A 6,000-nucleotide genomic window follows, 5' to 3' on the forward strand; every position below is an offset into this window, starting at 1 on the left:
CAGGGGTTAAAGTTAGTGCTATCAGGCTATCAGCAGCCACTGCAGCATGAGTTTGATCCCCTGCCAGAGAGCTGACCCACATGGCGAGGCAGACCTCTCCTGCCTCGCCTGCTGCTCCCCTCAGCAGTATATTTCGGTCTATCTGCCTGTTCTACACCCCACTCTGTCTCTGGTGAATCCTCTCACCCCCTGTAACTCTGGCCTGCACCCCAGTTCCTGTATACATAAATAAAAAATCCTTTTTTAAAGGGAGATTTAGTGGGTCAAAGATAATGTGCTGAGGAGTTTAACTCCACTTGAGAACAGTCATGCATCGCTTAACAATGATTCAGTCAACAATGAACTTGCATATTGTAGGGTAAGGAAAAATGTCAGGCTTTTCTGCCCTCCCGCCATCAGGATAGATGATGGATCCTTGCGGTCCTGAATGCATGCCTGATGGCGGGCACCTGGAGTAGGGTGTGGGCATAGGTAGATGGGATTCACCTGGGCTAAGACTGTGCTTTTAAGGGCCGTGTCACAGGGACACCAGTAGAAGCCAAGCAGAAGCCGAGAGAGAAGCAAGAGAAGCAGAAGCCGAGAGAACGCCGGAGAGCCCATAGAGTGAAGACCTGCTGCCCCCCAGCCCCGCTGTCTGCCGTATACCTGGTAATCCCAATAAAAACCTGCAAAACCACTGAGGACTCTGACTCCTCCTTTACCCGGTCTACATGGGATCAAAGAAAACCTGCACTGTGTCCAGTCCTGCCTCTACACATATACATGTGTTTCCAATTGCCTATACCACACAGCCTAGGTGTGCTCAATGTCATTTTAATCTATGACATTTGCATAAAATCACTTGGGACACTATTTTCTCAGAACACATTCTTGTGTAACAGGTTACATGAAAAATAATGTATCATGAACCACACCTGAGGTCCAGTGGAAGCCAAGGCTGCAGCAGTGTCCACTCATGCATGAGGGGAAAATTCAGTTGGGCAGGTAGCAAAAGAAACAGCAAACACTGCTAAAGTGGGTAAGCATGGTAAGAATAGCATATGGGGAGCAGTAGAAGAAATAATTCTGCCTTCTAGAGTCATGCCTTTATAATGACTTATTTGTGAGTGACAGGAAACCCAGCTCAAATTCTGGTTTTGTTTTTAAGCAAAGATAATTTATTGACTCAAATAAGTGAAAAGTGCAGAGTAGGTTTCAGGTGTAGGTGGATTCAGGTGCTCATATTATGTCATCAGGATGTCTCTTGATACTGTTCCAATCTGTTTTCCTCTGGGTTACTTTCACTCTTAGCCTCTTGGGTCGCCAGCAATGCCAGCTGTATACTTTCCAGTTCACCTGGGTGTGGATATCCCTTTCCCAGAGGTTCCAACAAAAACCTAGATCTGACCCTCTGCAGCCAGAGTCACATGCCCATGCCTGAGCCAATCCCTCTCACTCTGATGGCCACATTGGAGTCACATAAGCACCTGGGCACATTAAGGGAATTCTGACACAAGAAACAGCACAAGCAAAAGCTCATCAACCTGAAGCTGGAACCACAGGACATTTCCTTGCTACCTGGCTCAGACTTGGCAATCTTGGGGGCAGCAGGAACCATTGGAGTCTCTGGGCAAGGGGATGGCAGATCAGATCGGCAATTTTCAGACTTCACTCGGCAGCTAAAGATGAGTAACTTCGGGACGTGGGGACATTCAGGCCCTCTAGCATCTCCTCCAAGAAAGAAAAGTCTGCAAAAAGTGCCTCCTCCTAAGCCCTTCTCCTTGCCAAAGAGTCCCTTTCGTAGAAAGCAAGAAGACCAGCATGCTCGGAGTGTTCTCAACACAAATTTCTGTGCAGAGGGCCCTCTTGGGGTCCGGGGTCATTGCAATAGAGAGCTCATATGGAAGTAAATCTATATAATCAGTTGCCAGAAAAGTACTTAACTGGTCTGTATTCATCCTGTACCAGGCAAGCTGTGAAGACAGAATGGTGACACTCCTTCAATGGAAACCCATTCTGAGCCAGCTCCAGGCCCTTGCAGCACCTAAGTACCAGCTTTCTACACCCCACCTCCATTCTTCCCACCCCCAGCAGCTATTGGGCGACTGCTAGCATTGTCTCCCAAGACGGGTGATGTTGGGCTGGGTACGGCCATAGCTAGCAGCACAAGAGGTTCAGGAGGTCAGGAATGGCTTTCCTTTATGCAGCCCTCACAACGCCTCCCTCCAAGCCACTCCTCCCCACTGCCTGGAGTTTTGAATTCAGTTCTTGGCTTTATGGCTGAGGTGGGCAGAGTGGTTATGTAATCAGCAGCCAGCTAAGGAGACTGAGCTTCAACTGTGGAAAAGATTTCCTCCAGAGTGGGGCTGCTTGGTACTGACCTGCACCTGCCTTGGAGCAGGAAATGGAGTAGAGGGGACCATATGGGTTTGTTAGAGTATTTTCAGCTGTAAGGAACAGAAGCCCCAACTCAAAGGGGGTTAAACATTAAGGGACATGGGTGTCCTGCACAAAGAAACTGCAAGGTAAGGACAGTCCAATGCCAAATAGTTCAGTACTGCAGTGACATCAACAGAGTCCCCTCCACCTAACCACACTGCCCTCCCCAGTGGTCCAACTCTGCTCTCAGTTCAGCTCCCATCATGGTCACAAGATGACTGTCACAGGCATCATCTAGACATGACAGCAGCCACATGAGATCACCTCTTCGTGGATACATCTTTTTTTAGAGTGAGGGAACTTTTCTCAGAATCATCCAGCAGCTTTTCTGTCATATCTCACTGACTAAAATTGAACAATACACACAAGCTTGCTCAGTCTCCAGAAGAGAACACAGGAAAACTATGGCTGACATGAAGAGCATAAACTAGCACAGGATTCTGATACTCTATTAAATGCCCAGCAGCCTCTACTATTCCAAAATACATAGGTTCTTCCCAGTCAGAGATCAGTAAGAGGGGGTTGGGGTTCTAATCCTGCTCAGTCTGAGGATGGATCAGTTGTGGCAGCGTCTCTGCCCTTTATTAAATACTTGCCTGGGCAACCTCCACTGCAACTGGGAGCAAACGTGTGACCTCTTCCCAGGCAGGAGAAAGAAAAGGGACATCTCTGAAGTCCTTTTGGGAAAGATTTTCCTCTATAAAGAAGGCCCCTTTTCTTGTATTTCCCCTCTGTCATTCTCCCTTCTTTCCGGTTTTGTTCATTAAGTGAGGATGTGATGTTGGAGCTATGGCAGCCATCTTGCAACAATGAAGAAAATACTAAGAATATCTCAGACTTTTCAATCTAATTCTTTATTTGGGCTGCGGACAATCCTGGGACCATATACATGTGTCATGTGAGTAAAATAAATTCCTGTTCAGTTAAGCACCCATTAGTTTCTTTATTTGCAGCCAACTGTGCCCTGACACATTGCTCAGTTTCTTTATCATTAAAATGAAAAGAACGGGGCCTCCCCGATGGCGCAGCGGTTGAGCGCTGGGTTGCGAAGCTGCCCGCAGCCTCTGCAGTGCCGGTTCGATCCCCGGCCACCGGAGGAGGGTCCCGCATGGCGCGCAGACCTCTCCTGCCGCCCACTGCTCCCCTCAGCAGTGTATTTCATCAGTCTGCCTGTTCTGCTCCCTGCTCTTGCTCTGGTGAATTCTCTCACCCTCCCGCACTTCTGACCGTACCCAGTGCTTGTATAAATAAATAAATAAATCTTTTAAAAAAAAAAATGAAAAGAATGCCTCCAACAGTGACCATCCTCCTTTGGGCTCTCATCCTCTGTGATGAGGGAATGAATCCTCCTAGAATTCACCCACCAGAGCACTAAAGACCCAGTTCTGCTGATCTCCCATCTCTCCTTGCAAACTGAAGAGGAAATTGGACCCTGAGTAAAATGGTGAGATCAGAGAGTCCCTGAGCCCTTTCCTTTCCTATCAGAAAACTCCTTCTGTGACCAGAATTCTCACAGGATATGGATGAAGATCAGTTACAATTACATATACAGAAACCTAACAACAGTTTCTTAAGCAAATAGGGGTGTGTTTTTTTTCTCAATTAATAAATCCAGAGGCTGGGAAATCATAGTGATTAAGCAACTGGGATTGGGGTGAGGTTATCTGGAAACAGTGTCCTTTCAGCCTTCCACTCTGCCACCCTCAGCAGGTGCCACTTTCCTTGTGATCACACAGTGAATGATGTAGCTTTTAGGCAAAGCTTCATTGCCGCAGAGGGAAATAAGAGGAAGATGAAGGGCAAAGCTGCTGTCTCCCAGAGGAAAGCAGTAGCTGTCTGGGAAGCCCCACCCAGAGGACATGTCATTGATTGTACTGCCCTTGACTTCGAAGGAGAGGAAAAGGAGAATGGCTGCTGAGTAGACAATAGCCACATGGGCCATCACATTTGGGTCAGAAACCTGGGACTCCATCTGGCACTGCTTCCTGCTGCCTTCTGCAACCTGGAAGTTCAGAATGTGGTCATCTTCCTTGGGGGTCACATGATCCCTAAACAGCTCTCAGGGTTGCTGTAGAAAAGGAAAGGGGGTAAGATGAAGCAGATGTCCCACATCCATCACCTCTGAGATCTGGCCAGTTTGAAGAGGACAGGAAATAGATATATGGGACCAGTGTGTGGGAGGACAAAGAATGGCCCTGAATGATATGCATATCCCAATCGTCACAACCCATGAATACGTGAGGTTACCTGGTGTGGTGGGGGCAACCAGGCACAGGGCAGGCAGGGGGCCCCTGGAAATCGTTTGCGCTCTTTCTCTGGGTTCTCTCTCATCGGTTGGAGCTCTCGCCTCTTCTGTAGCCTCACAGCTCGCTCCTTCTCTCATTGCTGCTGCTGCTGCTTTTATCTTCGCTCCAGGCTCAGGGATGCCCACTTACGCACGCCCACACCCATGCTCCAGGTGTCCACAATCAGGCAGACATGCCCTGCGCCCACATTCCCAAGCGCCTTCTCCATCAACACGAGGCTAGTGGCACAAAGAACCTGATTAATTCACTTGCCCAATGTAATCACAAAGGTCCTTTACATGTGGGGAAGAGTGAGGCAGAAGTTAGCGTCCGAGAGATCTGAAGTGAGATTGGGCATTCACGGATGGCTTCATAGATGACAGCAGCCACAAGCTAAGGAATGACGGCAGTTCAGAGAAGCCAGAAAAGGGGGTAACAATTGTTTTTTGTTTTGTTTTGTTTTTTTCCATTACAGCCCCAAGACAGGAACAGAGGTATGGAGACATCCTGATTTTAACTCAGTGACACCCATGTCAGACTTCTGACTTCCAGAACTGAAAGATAATAAATGTGTGCTGTGTGAAGCCACTGAATTGGTGGTTGTTACTGCAGCAATGGAAAGGAATGCATGGCATTTCAAGGGCAGCCTTCCATGTGGCAGGAGTGATGGAGCCACCTGGTGCGTTGCACCAGCATTGCACAGCGTTCTGTGCAATGGAAATATAATGCATGATGCATGTGTAACTCTAAATGTCTGGTAGCCATATCATAACAGGGTGGTCCCCAGGAAAAGGGGAGTTTCCAGGTTCCCTGCCCCACCCAAGAGGGGGTGGAGCTGACCAGGCAAGAGAAAAAGCTGAAGAGGAGACTGGAGAAGGAAGGAAGCTGGATGGAGAGCCAGAAGGAGATCTGGAGGCGGCAGGTGGAACAGAGAGACAGGTGAAGAAGCTGCGCTTGCTTCTTGGTCCTGGACTGGTTGAAACAGATGTAGGTGAGAGATGGTGGGGAGGTTAACAATGGCAGCTTTTTCAGGCCTCCCTGTTGGCTCAAGGGGTTAAGCAATGCACTATGAAGCAATCCACAGCCTCTGCAGCACGAGTTCAATCCCCGGCCAGCCAGGGAGAAACCCACATGGCGCAGTAGACCTCTCCTGTCTTCGCCCTCTGCTCCCCTCAGTTAGTCTGCCTGTTCTGTTCCCCACTCTGTCTCTGGTGAATCCTCTTACCCCTACCCCCACACCTCTGGCCTGTACCCCAGCTCTTGTATGCATAAATAAATAAATCTTTAAAAAAAAAAA

The sequence above is a fragment of the Talpa occidentalis genome, unplaced genomic scaffold (genome assembly GCF_014898055.3).
Source record: "Talpa occidentalis isolate TD23 unplaced genomic scaffold, MPIMG_talOcc4v2.1 talOcc4.5, whole genome shotgun sequence".
NCBI lineage: Eukaryota > Metazoa > Chordata > Mammalia > Eulipotyphla > Talpidae > Talpa > Talpa occidentalis.